The sequence below is a fragment of the Primulina eburnea genome, chromosome 1 (assembly GCF_022965805.1).
Source record: "Primulina eburnea isolate SZY01 chromosome 1, ASM2296580v1, whole genome shotgun sequence".
Classification (NCBI taxonomy): domain Eukaryota; kingdom Viridiplantae; phylum Streptophyta; class Magnoliopsida; order Lamiales; family Gesneriaceae; genus Primulina; species Primulina eburnea.
Window position 1 is genome coordinate 21,969,863 of NC_133101.1, and position 20,418 is coordinate 21,990,280.

Genomic DNA, 20,418 nt, shown 5'->3' on the forward strand with positions numbered 1-20,418 from the left:
TACACATGCAACGTGTATGACTCGAGCTAAGGGGCTGGGAGGAGTCCTTGACAGCAAGGACTCCTACCCGAGAGAAGCTAGGGAGGGGCACACAAGTTCTGAGTTGGGTGCAGGCTTGTGGGCTCGGTCCAGGGGGCTTGGGCTGGGTCAAGTCGAGTCCGTAGGGTCCTAAGTAAGTGCACAACACATTGGTTCAGTGGTTGGGGTCGTTGGAAGGGGATGGCTCGTCTCTTCGAGAGACAAGTAATACGTAATACATGCAACACCTTTTGGTTCAGTGCCCTATTTGCTGTTTTATATGCTAATATGATTATGTAACATGTTTTTGAATGTTTATATGCTTAAATATGATTTTTAAATGTTCATGAATCATTAAGGGTTAAATTGGGCATTTAAAAGATATGTTGCATGCTTGGTTTCAAAATAAAATGATATTATATGCATGTTTTATTAAGTGGTGATAACATGTTGAAGGAAGTGAAGGGATTATGACTACTACATGTTGGAAATATCGTGAGGGTTATGGTCCCAGTGGGAGCCCGACGATCGAGTTTCCTTGGATACGGATACGAATACGAATACGAATATGTTAATACGTAGGCCAGGGCTCAGTTGACCGGTGAGAGTGTTGTTGGTGTCCCTCGCTGTCCAGTACTGTGGTTCTTTTAGATGGATCCATAGCCCAATACGATCAAGAATACGAGTCAGAATCACGATCTAAATTCAACAAACACGAACATGAACATGAATACGAATATGAATACGAACATGCATATGAATATGGATATGAATATGAATATGTTTATGTGATATGTTATGTTTTGAAAATGTTTAAGTTTAAATTTTATGCATTATTAAGAAAATGATATTTTAAGTACAAGTATTTTTCACTGTTATATGTTGACTGTATTACGTATTACTTGTTATCAAGGATAGGACGTGTTGTGTCTTTAGACTCACTAGGTGTGTTGATGCAGGTGATATAAATAACTATGATGTTGGAGGTCTTGACGAGTGACTTGCTGGACTGTCGGTGCACATAACCTGAGGACCAGCGCTTCTATTTTCCGCATTTAAGTTTATGATTTTAAGTTAAAGATTTTTATGACATGTTATTTATTCTTTTTGAGAGATTTTTAGAGGTTTAGTATGGGCTACACTTTTCAAATATTTATTGTTTTTTAGGTTTGGAAAAACGATTTCCGATTTCATGTTTGACTATTCTCTTTGGATTTTCAAGTACTAGTTGGATGTTTTACTTTAAAAATGGTGACAAGATATTTTAAAGTATTTATACATAGGTATATTTTTAATTATGAAGATTAAAGAGAAAAAAAAAATTTCTAGTACTTTTTAAGAAAACAAATAAGCATACGTTTCAGTTGGTATCAGAACAAAGGTCCTGTAAAGGGTTGTGTCACCATCAGTACCAGAAAGATCAGTCGTCAAGCCTCAAATTTGTAAGTTTTACATGCTTTATATGATTTAATATGTTGTTACCTGAAGGATGACATGAATAATATGTTTACGTTACATGTTTACTAGTTTTATTTATGCTGTACATGTTTAAATTGCTAAAATAAGTTAGGATCTGTCACATGATTAAAAAAACTTAGATTTAAATGCATGTTGGTTACGTTAGAATTTGGAAAAACGTTCAGATAAAATGCCTCCTAGACGTGCACCGTTATTGAGAATCAGGAAGAGAACAGTGTTAATCGTCGAGGGAATAATCAAGGGAATGGACCTCCACCACCACCACCACCAGATGCTGCTACTCGTGCATTAGAGGGGATGGCTCGTCTCTTCGAGCAACAGATACAACAGCAGCAGTTACAGCAGCAACAGCTACAGCTGTAGTTACAGCAGATGCAGCAGCAGCAGCTACAACAGCCACCTAGGTCGCAGCATGATATTTTTGATCAGTTTCGAAGGCTAGGACCGAAGGAATTTTCTGGCACTACTGACCCATTTGCGACGGAGAGTTGGATTCGTTCACTCGAGGTACACTTTTGCTATTTTGATATTGGAGATGCTGACCGTGTGAGGTGTACTACTTATCTGTTTAGGGACGACGCTTCTTTATGGTGGGAAGGAGCTGAGCATGGTGTTGAACTTGCCACACTCATTTGGGCACAGTTCAAGACGAAATTCTTTGAGAAATATTTTACTGCGGATGTCAGAAGCCGAAGAAAGAGGGAATTTATGACTCTCCGTCAGGGAGACGTATTTGTTGCTGATTTTGTGAAAAATTTTGATAGGGTTTGTCACTTTGTACCCCTTATCGCCAGGGATGCGGAAGAAAAGCTTAGACATTTCATGGATGGCCTACGACCTACCATTCGGGATAAGGTTATGATGATGCGTCCTGTGGATCATGCTACAACAGTTACCTATGCATATCAGGCTGAGCAATCCTTAAGGGACATTGACTTTGAGTTACAGCGTAAGAGGCAACAACATCAGAACAATAATCAGCCTAACAAGAAGTTATATACGGGTCTTCCTAGACCTCAAGGGCCTCAAAAGCCCCAAGGTCAAGTCAAGAAGCAAGGACAGCAGAAGCCACCACCTGCAGCACCAAAACCTGCAGAATCACAGCCATGCAAGAAGTGCAATCAACTACACTATGGGCCATGTGCGTGGGGTACCTCCAAGTGTTTCATATGCAAGGAGGAAGGGCACAAAGCAGCTGATTGCCCAAAGAAGAATGCACCTACTGTTGGGCGAGCTTATGCTATGAATGCAGAGGAAGCTGAGGAGGCAGACACTACATTTATCACGGGTAACCTAGTCATTTAACATTTTTATATTGCCTATTATTGCATGAAATGTTAAATTGGTTATTAGAATTGAATCGGAGTTAAGCTTTAACCTAGTGGGAATTAGGTTGCATGTTCTACCCTAATTGGACTTAAGTTATGATTTTAGAAACCATAGAAAATGATATGAATTTTGTGCCTTATTTTATGTGAAGGATGAAATAATTCCAAATAAAAAGTTGTTGGGCCAAATTTAAAGAAAATCATAATTTAGAGGGTCAACATGCAATATTTCGAAAGATAAGGGACTTAAGTGCAATTTCTGAATTCTTAAGGATCAAAAATGCAATTCTCAAAACATGAAGGGCTAAATCAAAATTTTCAAAATAATATATGGATTTATCTGCAATAATTCAAAAATTTGGGGTCAACAATGCAATTTTCAAGAAAAGCTTAAGTCGCAATCTACATATAACTTCGGGAATTAATGATAGTAAATCCTTAAGTTTCAACACGAAAAGATTTAAAAGACGTTTTCTCCGCAGGGAGGATCATCATCCTAGGTGTAGCTACCTACGCATTGCTAGATTCGGGAGCTACACATTCTTTTATATCTGAAACCTTCACCAAAAGACTGAATATTATTTCTCAAGATATGGGTTTGGGTTTCAAAGATTCTATTCCTTCCGGTGATCAAATGCTCACGTCTAAAATTGTCAAGAATCTGGAGCTTCGTTTATTCAAGGATGTTGTTCGAGCATATCTTATTGTGCTTCATATGCCCGAATTTGATATTATACTTGGGATGGATTGGCTATCAACTAATGGAGCTTCGATTGATTTTAGTCAGCGATCAGTGTCTATTCGACCGCCTAGTGGTAAATCTTTTGTTTTTGAGGCGGCGAGAAACAAGCAAATGCCGCACATCATCTCTTTTCTATGTGCGAGGAAGCTTATTAAGCATGGATGTCAAGCCTTTCTAGCATATGTCACTACCACGCATGCTCCTATCCGTCAGAATATGGAGGATGTCGATATTGTTAGAGATTTTCCTAGCGTCTTTCCCGAAGACGTTTCCGGTATTTCACCCGATCGTGAAGTGGAATTCTCCATTGATCTAATGTCGGGCATTGTTCCTATATCTAAAAGCACCTTATCGTCTAGCACCTGCTGAAATGAAAGAACTAAAAGATAAAATCCAAGAATTGCTAGACAATGGTTTCATTCGCCCTAGTTATTCTCCATGGGGCACGCCGGTATTATTTGTGAAGAAGAAGGATGGTAGTATGCATCTATGCATTGATTATCGAGAGCTCAATAGGGTCACCGTCAAGAATATGTATCCACTGTCAAGAATTGAAGATTTATTTGACCAGTTGCAAGGAGCATCGATATTTTCCAAGATTGATCTGCGATCTGGATACCATCAATTGAAAGTAAAAGAGTCAGATGTGCACAAGACGGCTTTTCGCACGAGATATGGGCACTATGAGTTTATGGTCATGCCCTTCGGGTTGACCAATGCGCCAGCGATCTTCATGGATCTTATGAATCGCGTATTTCAGCCGTATCTAGATCAATTCATTATAGTCTTCATTGATGACATATTGATCTATTCCAAGAGCAGAGAGGAGCATAGCCGTCACTTGAGGATCGCACTGCAGGTACTGCAAGACAGAAAACTATATGTAAAGTTCAGTAAGTACGAGTTTTGGCTTGATAGAGTGGTATTCTTAGGCCACATCATTTCTAGTGATGGCGTGGAAGTTGATCCGAGTAAAGTGGAAGCAGTGAAAGGATGGCCAGTACCCAAGAGTGTCACTGAGATTTGCAGTTTCTTGGGATTATCTAGCTACTATCGCAAGTTTATTCATGAGTTCTCATCTATAGCGGTACCTATGACCACCTTGACAACGAAAAATGCAAAGTTTATTTGGGTACCCGAGTGTCAAGACAGTTTTGACAAGTTGAAGCAAGCCTTGATATCGGCACCAGTGCTATCTATGCCATCGGGGCAAGGGGAGTATGTTCTTTATACCGACGCTTCTAAACTTGGTTTGGGCGCAGTTCTGATGCAAAATGATCGAGTTATCGCCTATGCGTCGAGGCAGCTGAAAATTCATGAAAAAAACGACCCTACTCATGACCTTGAGCTTGCAGCAGTAGTCTTTGCACTAAAAATTTGGTGACACTACCTTCATGGGGAGAAGTGCAAGATATTCACCGATCATAAAAGTTTGAAAAACTTCTTCACCCAAAAGGAGTTGAATATGAGACAGCGCAGATGGATTGAATTAGTAAAGGACTACGATTGTGACATTAGCTACCATCCGGGAAAAGCTAGTGGCTGACGCGTTGAGCAGAAAGGCAGCAATTATCACTCAATTATCACTCAAAAAACCGTTGCAGTCCGAGATACAACGGTTTGAGCTTACAATGTATGCTATGGGCGAGGCCCCAAGACTTGCCACATTATCAGTCCAGTCGACTTTGAGAGATAGAATTCGAGATGGACAATCCACTGACGAGCAGTTGCAAAAGTTGAGAGCTAGATGAAGCCAAGGGCCGGAATTTGTATTCAGTGATGGATGGTTTATTTCGATATCGAGATCGTCTATGGGTTCCTAGTGACGATACTTTGAGATATCTTATTATGAAGGAAGTCCATGACACACCATACTCCATCCATCCAGGAAGTACGAAGATGTACAAAGACTTGCAGTTGTTATATTTGTGGCCATGCATGAAGAGGGACATTCTGAGGTTTGTATCCGAGTGCTTGACTTGTCAGCAAGTCAAGGCAGAGCACCAAAGACCAGCGGGGAAGTTAAAGCCACTCCCTATTCTCGAGTGGAAATGAGAAAATATCACTATGGACTTTGTTGTGGGATTGCCAAAGACTGTTAAGGGATTCAATGCTATATGGGTGATAGTTGATCGTCTTACTAAATCAGTGCATTTTCTACCTATTAAGACGACTTTCACCATGATTCAGTACGCCGACTTGTATACCGAGAGATAGTTCGTCTGCATGGGATTCCTGTATCAATTGTTTTCGACAGAGATCCGAGATTCACGTCGTCTTTTTGGAAAAGTCTGCATGCATCAATGGGGACCTAGTTATTATTCAGTACAGCATTCCATCCTCAGACTGATGGTCAGTCCGAAAGAGTTATACAGATTTTGGAAGATCTACTGCGTGCATGTGTTATTGATTTCCAAGGCAGTTGGGAACCAAAATTACCTCTAGTGGAGTTCACCTACAATAATAGCTATCAATCATCAATCGGGATGGCTTCTTTTGAGGAACTTTAAGGAAGAAAATGTAGATCTCCTATTTATTGGGACGAGGTTGGGGAAAATAGGGAGATTGGTCCGGATGTGATTGAAGAGACTGCCGCGCTTGTGGTCAAAATTTGTGAGAGAATGAAGACTGCAAAAAGCCGACAAAAGAGTTGTGCAGACAAAAGACGAAGGGACTTAGAGTTTGCAGTGGGCGACCATGTATTTGTGAAAATAGCACCTATGAAGGGTGTTATGCGTTTTGGCAAAAAAATCAAGCTAAGTCCAAGATTTATTGGCCCATTCGAGATTTCGGAGAGGATTGGGACACTAGCTTATAGGGTTTGCCACCAGCGCTTTCAGGAGTTCACAATGTGTTCCATATTTCAATGTTGCGGAAGTACATGTCGAATCCGTCACATGTACTTAATTATGAACCACTTCAACTAACTCCAAACATGACCTATGAGGAAAGACCTGTCCAAATCTTGGCTAGGCAAGAAAGGAGATTGCGAAATAAAGTCATTCCAATGGTCAAGTCAAGTGGCTGAATCACTCGAAAGATGAAGCTACGTGGGAAACCGAGAGGGACTTGAAGAGTCGCTATCCAGATTTATTCGATACGTTCTAATTTCGAGGATGAAATTTAATTTAAGGGGGGAGGAATTGTAAGGTCCAAAAATTAAGACGACGTAATCCAACTGCATGCAAATCTAGGAACTATGAAAATAAGTAATTAGTTGAATTAATTGCTAAATTATTTGTGTGACATGCATGATTTTATATTAAATATGATTTAATTGTCATTTTTGCATAAAACTGTATTTTTAAGGAATATTCACGTTGCGATCGAGGAACGGAGACCGACGGCTGAAAAACGTAAAATGTTTTTATTAAATAATTGTTCTAATTATTTAAAATATGATTCGGGGTTTTTCTTATTTTTGAAAATAAGGGGTTTTGAGATGATTTTATATGTCGGGACGTAAATTTTATCGGTGTTGATTTTTCAACAAAAATATGAACTTTTTGACAATCCGACTATTAAATTCACAAAGCTAATTTTACTAAAACTATTTTAATATTTTACTTAAATCCTAATTAAGACTAATGGGCCTAAATTGTTGGCTTAATAGGCCTAAAGCCTTGTTAGTAATTAATTAGTATATAATATATGTTAAGTCTCCTAAAACCCTACAAAACTACACGCCACTATCTGAAATTTGGACTCCCAAAAACACTTCATACACGATCAAACACACACAAATTCCTAAGAAAATCGGTGGAAGCTTCAAGGGAAATTCAAAGCCAAGGGTCTTGCTCCGTTCTTCATCATCGTCAGCGGCTTTTTGTGCGTTAAATACGCAAAGGCACGCCTATTATTTCCTTCAAAACATCATCACATCATATTATATTTCTATGCATGAAAATTTTGGAAAAACAACACCCTAAGGATTTTCGGATTTGTGGCTTATGCTAAACTTTTTGCTTGGTTTTTCCTTCAAAAATCATGTGCTTGTATTGTTAAAGGGGCTGCCATGATCAGGACATGTTTAGACATTGTTTTACAGGAGGTTAGGGTCCTAAGATAAGCCACAAACATGCACAAAACCGAACACACACAAAGCTAAAGCAGGTTGCTGTCATGGGGAAGCACGGGGTTCGGTTCTTGCCTTCACGGCTAGGCATGGTGTTGGCTCCTGTCTAGGGGCTAGCCGGGGTCGTGGGGAAGTCCAGGGTAGAGTCCTAGCCATGCTAGGACTTGAGCTAAGGGGTTGGGAGGAGTCCTTGACAGCAAGGACTCCTACCCGAGAGAAGCTAGGGAGGGGCACACAAGTTCTGAGTTGGGTGCAGGCTTGTGGGCTCGGTCCAGGGGGCCTGGGCTAGGTCAAGTCGAGTCCGTAGGGTCCTAAGTAAGTGCACAACACGTTGGTTCAGTGGTTGGGGTCGTTGGAAGGGGCCTTGAAGCTAGCACAAGAGTCCTTGTCCAATAAGGACTTCTCGGCTAGTGCAAGTATAAGAAGTATGGTTCGGTTTTGAGAGCTATGGGTGTTTTCCTTGCGATCTTTGGGTCCAGTAGGGTAATTTAGGATGTTGGTCAAGTTTTGGACCAACATGGTTCGGGGGTAACTCGTGCAAATCAAGAGATGGCTCGGGGTCGAAGATTTTGAGTCATTAAGGTTTTTTAAACTTGAAAAAAATGAAAAATGGCTCACATGGGTCGAGTCGTGGTTCATAAGGGCTAAAATAATATAAAAAGACTAAATTTAGAATATAGGAATTTTATATTAAAGTTTGGGATTTTTTCGGAATTAAAACGCTTTCAAAAACGTCCAATTACAAATTAATTAAAAAGCCTCGTTTCTAAGCTAAATAAAATTGTGGGAATTTTAATTTAGGCTTAAATAATTATTTGGGACATGTTAGAGTCAATGAAATCAAGAAAACGTCAAAAACGTAAAATGTCATGTCCAGGAGTAAAACGGTCTTTTTACACCGGAATATTAGTAAACGTCATGGCAGTGTCCTATTTACTGTTTTATATGCTAATATGATTATGTAACATTTTTATGAATGTTTATATGCTTAAAAATGATTTTTAAATGTTAATGAATCATTAAGGGTTAAATTGGGCATTTAAAAGATATGTTGCATGCTTGGTTTCAAAATAAAATGATATTATATGCATGTTTTATTAAGTGGTGATAACATGTTGAAGGAAGTGAAGGGATTGTGACTACTATATGTTGGAAATATCGTGAGGGTTATGGTCCCAGTGGGAGCCCGACGATCGAGTTTCCATGGATACAGATACGAATACGAATATGAATATGTTAATACGTAGGCCAAGACCCAGTTGATCGGTGAGAGTGTTGCTGGTATCTGTCACGCCCCGAGTCCGAAGCGTCGGTGACATCCGGCATTGTTTAACAATTAAATTGAAAACAATAAAGCCTCGTATCAAATCAAACCAGTCTTTTTCATAAATGAAATATTGTCTTACAATGACAAAGGAATAAAATACATCAGAGTTTCAAATAGCGGAAACGAAAGAAAAGTAAAATGTTGGATTCTGATCTTGATCTCCGATTCACCAACCCCAGAAAGCGTTTTGCTCTTCCTCATCCAATTGTCCCTCATTTTTATCTGAAATTTGTAAGGGGTGAGTGTTTTGGGAAACACTCAGCAAGTGGGGGTCGATCGATTCCAAAGATACATATAGAACTTAGTTTTCTTAAAACATTCGTTTAACAGACTTTCAAAACGTAATATTCTTAACTTATCAGGACAGAGACAAATCAAATAAATGACCAAATTCATCAGATGATTCAGAACAATTCAGAAACAGATTAACTCGATTCAGAACAGAACATATTAGAACGGACAGAACACTGTTACTCATCTCCTTTCCATGGTCAAATTGTCCCCAATATGTTAGTCTTCTAAGGGGTGAGGCCAGAACATGGTTTTATATCCACCAATGGGGGCCAGACAGAACATGGTTTTATACCCACCAATGGGGGCCAGAACAGAATCACAATTCTCGTCCCATTTCCAATTCGACTTGTAACAGTGCAGACAGAATTCAGACTTTTCCAGACAGAATTTATCCGAGTTTCAGATTTTAGAATTTCATACTGACACAGCGGAACCAAGAACATCGAAGTACGAAAAGAAACATATAATCGATCGAAATTTCAAATTATAATAATCCAAATTTTCGAAAAAAATAGACATGCATATCATGAAATTTTCGAATATATATATGCATGGCACCATACGTTATACAAGTTTCAAAATAGAAAGAAACTAATTAACAAAAGCTCACTTACACTTTTCTTAAACGAAGTTCCCTTGCGAAAATTCGACAGCACTTTGGCGTAACTCCAATACTTTCTCTCTTTGATTGGGCAGCACTTCGACACAGTATTTCCACACTGTAACGCACGAACGAATTTTCCTTCTTTCCTCTAATATTTCGGCCGAGACTTGGATAGTGAGGGGAGGGCCGAAAATTTTGGAAGAATGAGGGGAGGTGGCCGAGACTTTGGCTTAAATTTTGGTATCATTTCTCATGCATGTGGTCTAGTATTTATAGACCAAATTGTGCCCCTCCATATACCCCTTGGTCGATCACTTGAGCTCCAAGGAAGACAATTATTGTCTTGATAATTCCCATGAGACACCTTGATCATATAAAGGGTCATTTCTTACACCATAATGTTGTCCTTCCCTTAGCTCAAGCCCTTAGCTCCCTTTTTTGGTCTACTCAAAAGTCATCTCTTGCATCTTTAATTTGTCCAAGGCTTTTAGCTCACCTTTTAGCTCCATTTGTGGTCTTGTTAGGACAAGCTTGGTTGAGCTTCTTCGAGTTGAAATTTTACGTCCTTGAGCTGGGGTTTTACTTCTCTCGAGCCGATTCTTTGATGGATGTGGTTATTTGCAGCGTGGCTTCTTGTTGAGCCAATTCTCGAACTTCTTTGAAATCTCTTCTCCGAGTTGAATTAACTGAAAATCTTATTTTCATATTTAAGTTAATAAAATATTCTGATCTTAGATTAAGCTAAAATTCTAAGTTCATAAATTTATTACCTTATTTACTTTGAATCGAAAATATCGGGTTCTCACATCCCTCCCTCCTTATTAAAAGTTTCGTCCTCGAAACTTGCTTTAGCTTGATCATTCAAATAGGTGAGGGTATTGTGACCGCATCTTCTCTTCGAGTTCCCAAGTTGCCTCTCTTTCAGTATGGTTTGACCACTGTACTTTGACATATGGGATGGTCCGGTGTCTTAACACTTGGTCTTTAGTGTCCACTATTCGGATAGGGACTTCTTCATATTTGAGTTCCTCGTTCAGATTACCTTCGATCATCAGAGGTGTAACTTTAAGTACATGGTTCGGGTCCGGGACATATTTTCGTAGTTGTGAGATGTGGAAAACATTATGTATTCTGGACATCTCAGGCGGTAAAGCCAGTCGATAAGCTAAAGTTCCCACCTTGCCCAGTATTTCGAACGGTCCCACATATCTTGGGTTTAACTTGCCGGATTTGCTGAACCGAACTACTCCTTTCATGGGAGAGACTTTGACGTAAGCTTTTTCTCCGATCTCTAGTTCCAAAGGCCTTCTTTTCAAATCAGCCCAACTCTTTTGCCTGTCCTGAGCTGCCTTGAGTCTTTCTTTGATTATGGCTACTTTATCAACAGTTATTTGGATGAGTTCTGGCCCTGTGATAGCTTTTTCTCCGACTTCATCCCAGTATAAGGGCTATCTACATTTTCGACCATACAGTGCCTCGTACGGAGCCATTTCGATGCTACTGTGGTAGATATTATTGTAGGCAAACTCTATTAATGGTAATTGCTCACTCCAATTTCCATGAAAATCTAATACACATGCTCTCAACATGTCTTCAAGGGTCTGAATTGTCCTCTCAGTTTGGCCATCAGTCTGAGGATGATAGGCCGTGCTGAGCGTAACTTTGGTTCCCATGGCCTTTTGAAAACTTTTCCAAAATCTTGAAACGAATCTTGGATCTCTATCAGACAATATACTTGCCGGTACTCCATGCAGTTTCACTATATTATCCATATACAGGGTAGCTAACTTATCCAAGTTATAATTCATCCGTACTGGCAAGAAATGGGCAGACTTGGTAAATCTGTCAATGATTACCCAGATTCCGTCATGACCCTGCCTCGATTTTGGTAACCCGATTACAAAGTCCATGGAGATATTATCCCACTTCCACTCGGGTATTTCTAATGGCTGCAGAAGCCCTCCAGGTCGCTGATGTTCCGCCTTGACTTGTTGACAGACTAAACACTTTGCAACAAAGACCGCTACATCTTTCTTCATTCCATTCCACCAGCAGTTATTTTTCAAATCCCTGTACATCTTGGTGCTTCCTGGATGCACTGAAAATTTTGATTTATGTGCCTCGGCCATTACCTCCTCTCGAACTCCATCGAGGTCTGGCACATATAAACGTCCTTTCATCCAGAGTACACCACTTTCGTCAATTTCAAATTCTGGAGCTTTTCCTTCTCGAATTTGTTTTTTAATTTTAAGGATGGAATTGTCTTGACTCTGCTTCAATTTAATGGTCTCTCGAATGCCTGGTTGTACTGATAGTGAAGATAAGTTCACCCTTCCAGGATTCCTTCGACTTAATGCATCTGCCACCTTATTTGCCTTTCCCGGGTGGTAATTGATTGACAGGTCGTAGTCCTTGAGAAGTTCCATCCACCTTCTTTGTCTCATATTCAATTCTTTTTGAGTAAAAATGTACTTGAGACTCTGGTGATCGGTAAAAATTTCACATTTCACTCCATAAAGGTAGTGCCTCCATATTTTAAGCGCGAACACTACTGCAGCTAACTCCAAATCATGAGTGGGGTAATTCTGCTCATACGGCTTCAATTGCCGTGAGGCATAAGCGATTACCTGACCCTCTTGCATAAGCACACACCCTAATCCTCCCTTTGAAGCATCACTGTATATGGTAAAATTCTTACCATCCTCGGGAAGAATCAGTACTGGTGTGGATGAGAGTTTTGTCTTCAGGGTTTCAAAACTCTTTTCACAAGCTTCATTCCAAATGAATTTCGAATTTTTCTGAGTAAGTTTAGTGAGTGGAATGGCTATCGAAGAAAATCCTTCCACAAATTTTCTATAGTAGCCTGCTAAACCCAGAAAACTCCTTACTTCAGTCACTGTCTTTGGTTGTGGCCAACCCTTGATTGCTTCTACCTTTTTAGGGTCTACTGACACCCCTTGCTCTGAGATTATATGACCTAGGAACGCCACACTTTTTAGCCAGAATTCACACTTCTTGAATTTGGCATAGAGTTCTTTCTCTCGTAATGTTTGCAAAGTGAGACGTAGATGTTCACCATGTTCTTCCTCACTTGGTGAGTACACCAAGATGTCATCTATGAACACTACCACGAACTTGTCGAGATACGGTTTGAATACCCGGTTCATAAGATCCATGAATGCTGCAGGAGCATTGGTTAGACCAAACGGCATTACCGTACCTTGTCCTAAAAGCAGTCTTAGGGATATCTTCTGCTTTGACTTTTAACTGATGGTAACCTGATCTGAGATCAAGTTTTGAGAAAACTTTGGCTCCTTTCAGCTGGTCGAAAAGGTCATCTATTCTCGGGAGTGGGTACTTATTCTTTATAGTGATCTTGTTCAACTCCCTGTAGTCAATACATAGTCTCATGCTCCCGTCCTTTTTCTTTACGAAAAGCACTGGGGCTCCCCACGGTGATGCACTGGGGCGAACCTGCTTCTCGTCCAGTAGCTCTTGCAGTTGTTCCTTCAGCTCTTTTAATTCAGCTGGAGCCATTCGGTATGGTGCTTTAGAGATTGGTGCAGCACCAGGGACCAAATTGATTTCAAATTCTACTTCTCTATCGGGTATCTCTCCCGGTAATTCTTCGGGAAAAACGTCTGAAAATTCTTGAACGATTGGAATATCTTCCAACTTTGGGACTTCTTCCTCTTTGACTTCATTAATTACTGCCAGATAAATCTCTTCTCCTCCTTTTATGGCCTTCCAGGCTTGCGAGGCAGATAACAGAGATTTTCTTTCCTTAGATTTCCCTTGATATACGACTTCTCTCTTTGTCGGATTCTGAAGTCTAATTTCTTTCTTCTGACAGTTTACTATGGCATGGTTTTTAGCTAACCAGTCCATTCCAAGAATGATGTCAAACTCCACCATATCGAGTTGAATCAATTCTACTTCAAACATTTGTTTGCCGATACAAATTTTACAGTTTCGATATACTTTGTGAGTTTCGATTATTTTGCTAGCCGGTGTTGCTACTCTTAGCGGTTCGCTAAGAATATCATGCTCAAGTTTAAGCTTCTTAGCATATCTTCTAGACACAAACGAATGTGTGGCACCACAATCAAACAAAGCATATGCAGGCATTTTATTGAGTAAGATGGTACCTGCCACAACTTCGTTGCTATTATCGGCTTCCTCTTGGGTTATGGCATAAACCCGAGCATTCGTCTTGTTTTCATGTTGTTTGTTGGGCCCCGACCCTTTGTCCTTGTTGTCTGGACAGTCTTTAATTCTATGGCCCACCTTCCCGCACTTGAAACAAGCGCCTGTCTTCCGATAACATTCCCCAATATGTTTTTGTCGACATGTATCACACCATTTTCCTTCGGTGTTACCAGTACTGCCAGAACTTCCTTTGAAGGACCCTCCTGAATAATTTGGTTTCTTGAACTTGAGATTATTCTGTGTGGATTGATTGTTCAATGGTCTCTTGTTCTTGTTTTCTTCTTCACGTCGCTTGATATCGGTTTCTGCGCTCATTGCAGCGCCCATCAAGTCCGCAAAGCTGCTTGGTTTGTATACTGCCAGTGCCGACTGAATTCGGCTGTTGAGTCCCTTCTTGAAACGGTGCATTTTTAGCGGTTCATCTGACATGATTGTCGGAACGTAAGTTCCCAAATCGTTGAATTTTGACGTGTACTCCATTACCGTCATATCTGGTGACTGTCTGAAATTCTCAAACTCATTCAGCTTTTGTAGACGGAACTCGGCCGGATAGTATTGTTTCAGAAATTCTCTCTTAAAGATCTGCCATGTGATTTCCTATACTTCTGCCAAAGATGGCGACACGGTTTCCCACCATTTCCTAGCTCGATCTTCTAAGAATGGCGTTACGACTTCTACTCTCACTTCTTCCGGTACCTCCAATAGATGTAGTTGTGTTTCAACGTTCTTGAGCCAGTTGTGATTGACTTCAGGGTCTGGGTTCCCATCAAAAGTTGGAACTCGATTCCTCCTCAGAGATTCGTAGTGATACTTAATACCACGTGGCTGAGGTTCTTGGGGTGGTTGGATGGCATTGGCCAGTGGATTCACAAATCCTTGTAATGTTGCAGCGACAATAGTTGCTATTGCCATCATATCCTCTTGACTAAGGTTCACTATGGGTGGTGACGGTGGTGGTGGATTATTGTTTTGGTTGGCATCCCGAGCGTTACGGTTGTTTCGGGGTGGTCTGCCTGCCATTTCCTATAAACATGTATTTTTTTATTAATTTGTTTGCCATAACATTTAATCAAAGAAATAATTTCATTAATATTGAAAAAGATTTTGCATACAACCAATGACTAAATTAAATAATCCCAGATACAATCAAAATTTATTCTAGAGTTCTTTTCTCCCTATTCATCTAGTACTTCGCCGTCTCCTACCGCCTCGTTAATTTCTTCTTCTTCCATTGGATTTTCTTCCAATTGCTCCATGAGTTCTTCCATGTTGACCATCTCATTTTGTAGATGCTCGATGTAATTCTGCAGTTGCGTGTTGTGGTGATCAAGGTTGTTCACTTGGTCTTGCAGTTCTTGTATTGTTGATTGGATCACTTTCTCATCGATTTCTTGTTCTCCAATCTTTTCCTCAAGACGATGTTGAATACTGAGAAGGCCATCACTTCGGGTTTGGAGCGTAAGTATCCTATCTTGCGCTTTCTTCAGTTCTTGTTTGGTGATCTCATGATGTCGTTCCGACTCTAGATGATAAGCAGCGTATCGTCTGACGTCATCGCGTAATTTCTTTTCCTCAACTCTGGCTTCCCGAAGGTCTTCCCCTATACATATATTGTTTCCATCCAATTGGTAGTTATCTCTTTCTAGTTTCTCATTTCTTTCTTTTAGTATTTTAATTTCCATCTCTTGCTTTTGAAGTTGACTTTGGAGTTCATTTATAATGTTTTGGTGATCCATGTAGTGTTCCTAATAAAAAAAAACATTTTCATAAGATATTTTTCAAATTTCAAATATGCAATAATAGAAAGTTTCGAAATAATTTGATACACATAATATTTTTCTCGATCACAATTTTATTAAAATCCAGATATTCTATTAAAAATTTGCTAATTTAATCGAACATATCTCCTCCGTCGCTATCACTGTTGCTCTCGACTCCATCTACCTCCATGGGTGCTACTTCTTCTTCCTTTATGTTCTCTATCCCTGAATGTAGGTAGTTATTCTGGTCTTGGAGCCGATCCATAGTGCCGTGGAGCTTCGAAATATACCGATCCTGCCTGGCGATGAACTCCTCCTGGTGCTGACGGGCCTGAGCAGCGCGATCCTTTTCTATCTCTATCCTCTCAAGTAAATCCTTGTTGATTGAAACCAAGCGCGCGAAGCGAATCGAATTCGTCGGTATCTGTAGCATTTGACTTTCAGCCACATCCAAATGATGAGTGAGTCGCTGTACGTCCGACTCCAGCAGGTGCCTAATCTCATTCAGCTCTTGCCTTTCCAATTTCTCCTTGGCCAGTTGCGCCTTTAAAGTTGCTATTTTCCTAGCGTGGTTATCGATGGTAAGCTGACGCATGCGCAGAGCAGCCTGTGCGCGAGTACGAGGGGCAGCCATTTCCTAGGATAAAAATGGAAATAAATCATCAGAATCGTATAAAGGATGGAAAGGCACAAAGCACAAATAGTAGAAACAAAGTAGTCGTGGAATTTTCAATAATAAGGATTTTCGGAGTGACTGACTGAAAGGATAGATTTTTGGAGCTGTTCGAATTTTTAGGGAACAGATGAAGGTTGGTTTCAGATTGGGATGCACTAGGCTTTTGCCAAAATTTGACTTTGTCAAATTTTGTCAGTCAAAATCCCAGCGGGATTATGAACCTGGCGGCTCTGATACCACTTAAATGTCACGCCCCGAGTCCGAAGCGTCGGTGACATACGGCATTGTTTAACAATTAAATTGAAAACAATAAAGCCTCGTATCAAATCAAACCAGTCTTTTTCATAAATGAAATATTTTCTTACAATGACAAAGGAATAAAATACATCAGAGTTTCAAATAGCGGAAACGAAAGAAAAGTAAAATGTTGGATTCTGATCTTGATCTCCGATTCACCAACCCCAGAAAGCGTTTTGCTCTTCCTCATCCAATTGTCCCTCATTTTTATCTGAAATTTGTAAGGGGTGAGTGTTTTGGGAAACACTCAGCAAGTGGGGGTCGATCGATTCCAAAGATACATATAGAACTTAGTTTTCTTAAAACATTCTTTTAACAGACTTTCAAAACGTAATATTCTTAACTTATCAGGACAGAGACAAATCAAATGAATGACCAAATTCATCAGATGATTCAGAACAATTCAGAAACAGATTAACTCGATTCAGAACAGAACATATTAGAACGGACAGAACACTGTTACTCATCTCCTTTCCATGGTCAAATTGTCCCCAATATGTTAATCCTCTAAGGGGTGATTCCAGAACATGGTTTTATACCCACCAATGGGGGCCAGACAGAACATGGTTTTATACCCACCAATGGGGGCCAGAACAGAATCACAATTCTCGTCTCATTTCCAATTCGACTTGTAACAGTGCAGACAGAATTCAGACTTTTCCAGACAGAATTTATCAGAGTTTCAGATTTTAGAATTTCATACTGACACAGCGGAACCAAGAACATCGAAGTACGAAAAGAAACATATAATCGATCGAAATTTCAAATTATAATAATCCAAATTTTCGAAAAAAATAGACATGCATATCATGAAATTTTCGAATATATATCCATGGCACCATACGTTATACAAGTTTCAAAATAGAAAGAAACTAATTAACAAAAGCCCACTTACACTTTTCTTAAACGAAGTTCCCTTGCGAAAATTCGACAGCACTTTGGCGTAACTCCAATACTTTCTATCTTTGATTGGGCAGCACTTCGACACAGTATTTCCACACTGTAGCGCATGAACGAATTTTCCTTCTTTCCTCTAATATTTCGGCCGAGACTTGGATAGAGAGGGGAGGGCCGAAAATTTTGGAAGAATGAGGGGAGGTGGCCGAGACTTTGGCTTAAATTTTGGTATCATTTCTCATGCATGTGGTCTAGTATTTATAGACCAAATTGTGCCCCTCCATATACCCCTTGGTCGATCACTTGAGCTCCAAGGAAGACAATTATTGTCTTGATAATTCCCATGAGACACCTTGATCATATAAAGGGTCATTTCTTACACCATAATGTTGTCCTTCCCTTAGCTCAAGCCCTTAGCTCCCTTTTTTGGTCTACTCAAAAGTCATCTCTTGCATCTTTAATTTGTCCAAGGCTTTTAGCTCACCTTTTAGCTCCATTTGTGGTCTTGTTAGGACAAGCTTGGTTGAGCTTCTTCGAGTTGAAATTTTACGTCCTTGAGCTGGGGTTTTACTTCTCTCGAGCCGAGTCTTCGATGGATGTGGTTATTTGCAGCGTGGCTTCTTGTTGAGCCAATTCTCGAGCTTCTTTGAAATCTCTTCTCCGAGTTGAATTAACTGAAAATCTTATTTTCATATTTAAGTTAATAAAATATTCTGATCTTAGATTAAGCTAAAATTCTAAGTTCATAAATTTATTACCTTATTTACTTTGAATCGAAAATATCGGGTTCTCACAGTATCCCCTGCTGCCCAGCATTGTGGTTCTTTTAGATGGATTCATCGCCCAATACGATCAAGAATACGAGTCACAATCACGATCTGAATTCAACAAACACGAACATGAACATGTATACGAATATGAATACGAACATGCATATGAATATGAATATGTTTATGTGATATGTTATGTTTTGAAAATGTTTAAGTTTAAATTTTATGCATTATTAAGAAAATGATATTTTAAGTACAAGTATTTTTCACTGTTATATGTTGACTGTATTACGTATTACTTGTTATCAAGGATAGGACGTGTTGTGTCTTTAGACTCACTAGGTGTGTTGATGCAGGTGATATAAATAACTATGATGTTGGAGTGATAGCATATGCATCTATACAATTGAAGGTTCATGAGAAGAATTACCCGACTCATTACCTCGAGTTTGCAGCAGTAGTATTTTCTCTCAAGATTTGGAGACATTACTTATATGGGGAGAAGTGCAAGATTTTCACTGATCATATAAGTTTGAAATAATTTTTCACCCAAAAAGAGTTGAATACGAGGCAACGAAGATGGTTAAAGTTGAAAGACTACGACTGCGATATTAGCTACCACCCGGAAAAGGCTAGTGTAGTTGCTTTGAGTAGAAAGACAACAGTTATTACTTAGTTGTCACTTCAGAGACCATTGTAGTCAGAGATTCGGCGATTCGAGCTCCCAGTGTATGCTAGGAGCGAGGCCCCCAATCTTTCTACTATGACAATTCTGTCGACTCTGAGAGATAGAATCTACGAAGGTCAGTCTTCTGATGAGCAGCTTCAAAAATAAAGAATGAGAGACGAAGCTAAGGGTCAGAAGTTGTATTCCGAGGAGGATGGCATAGTTCGATATTGAGATCGACTACGGAAATGGGAAAATATTACTATGGATATGGGAAAATATTACTACCACTAATGCCTCGGTAGCTCTGTAAACTGCTTTTTTTGTGGCTGGGAGCTATACTGGGCCTGGGATCTCTTCCACTGCATCTCAAAATCAATATCCCTCAGGGCTTGCTCCGCCTGGAAAGCACAGGCGATGGCTTCATCATAGGTCGCCGGTCTCATCAGCATAACATTCCGGCACAAGTTGGGTCTCAGGCCATCCATGAAATGCCTCAGCTTCTGAGCGGCATCTCTCGCAATAAGGGGTAAAAATTGGCAGCTCCTGTCAAACTTCCTTATAAACTCGGACACAGTCGATTCCCCCTATCGTAGACTCATGAACTCCCCCGTCAGACGACCCCTGACATCTGTTGGAAAATATTTGTTGTAGAAAATCTCTTTGAACCGATCCCAAGTAAGGGTAGCCAAGTCCACCCCATGAGCGACTCCCTCTCACCAAGGTATGCGTCATCTCTCAGCATATATGTGGCGAACCTGATCCGGTCGTCATCCCTCATCTCCAAGTACTTAAAATGTAGCTCCACAGAGCGGATCCAGCCCTCTGCCAAGAATGGATAAGTGGTGCCCCCAAACTCCTTCGGGTTAAGCCGTCAAACTGCTCATATATGTTTGTCTGAGGTCGGGGAGCCTGCTGTGCCCGCTCCATAAGCATAACAACACCCTCAAGGAGTCGGATAGCTGCATCTGCTGGCAGTGGTGGGGGTGGTGATGGAAGGCCTCTACCTCCTCCAGGAAACTCCTCCTAACGGTCAAAGCTGGGGATGCGTCTGGGAGGCATGATATCTGAATAAAATCCAAATTCTAAACGTAACACATCATGTAATTTAATCTTGTTTTCAAAACATTTATTCCTTAAATCATGTAAACTGCTAAACATATAATTTGAATCACTATAAAACGCGTATCATGTAAACATGGAGGTGATAACATTAAAAACATTTAAACTTACAGATTTGAGGTTTGAAGACTGAGCTGCAGAAGCTGGCGGTGG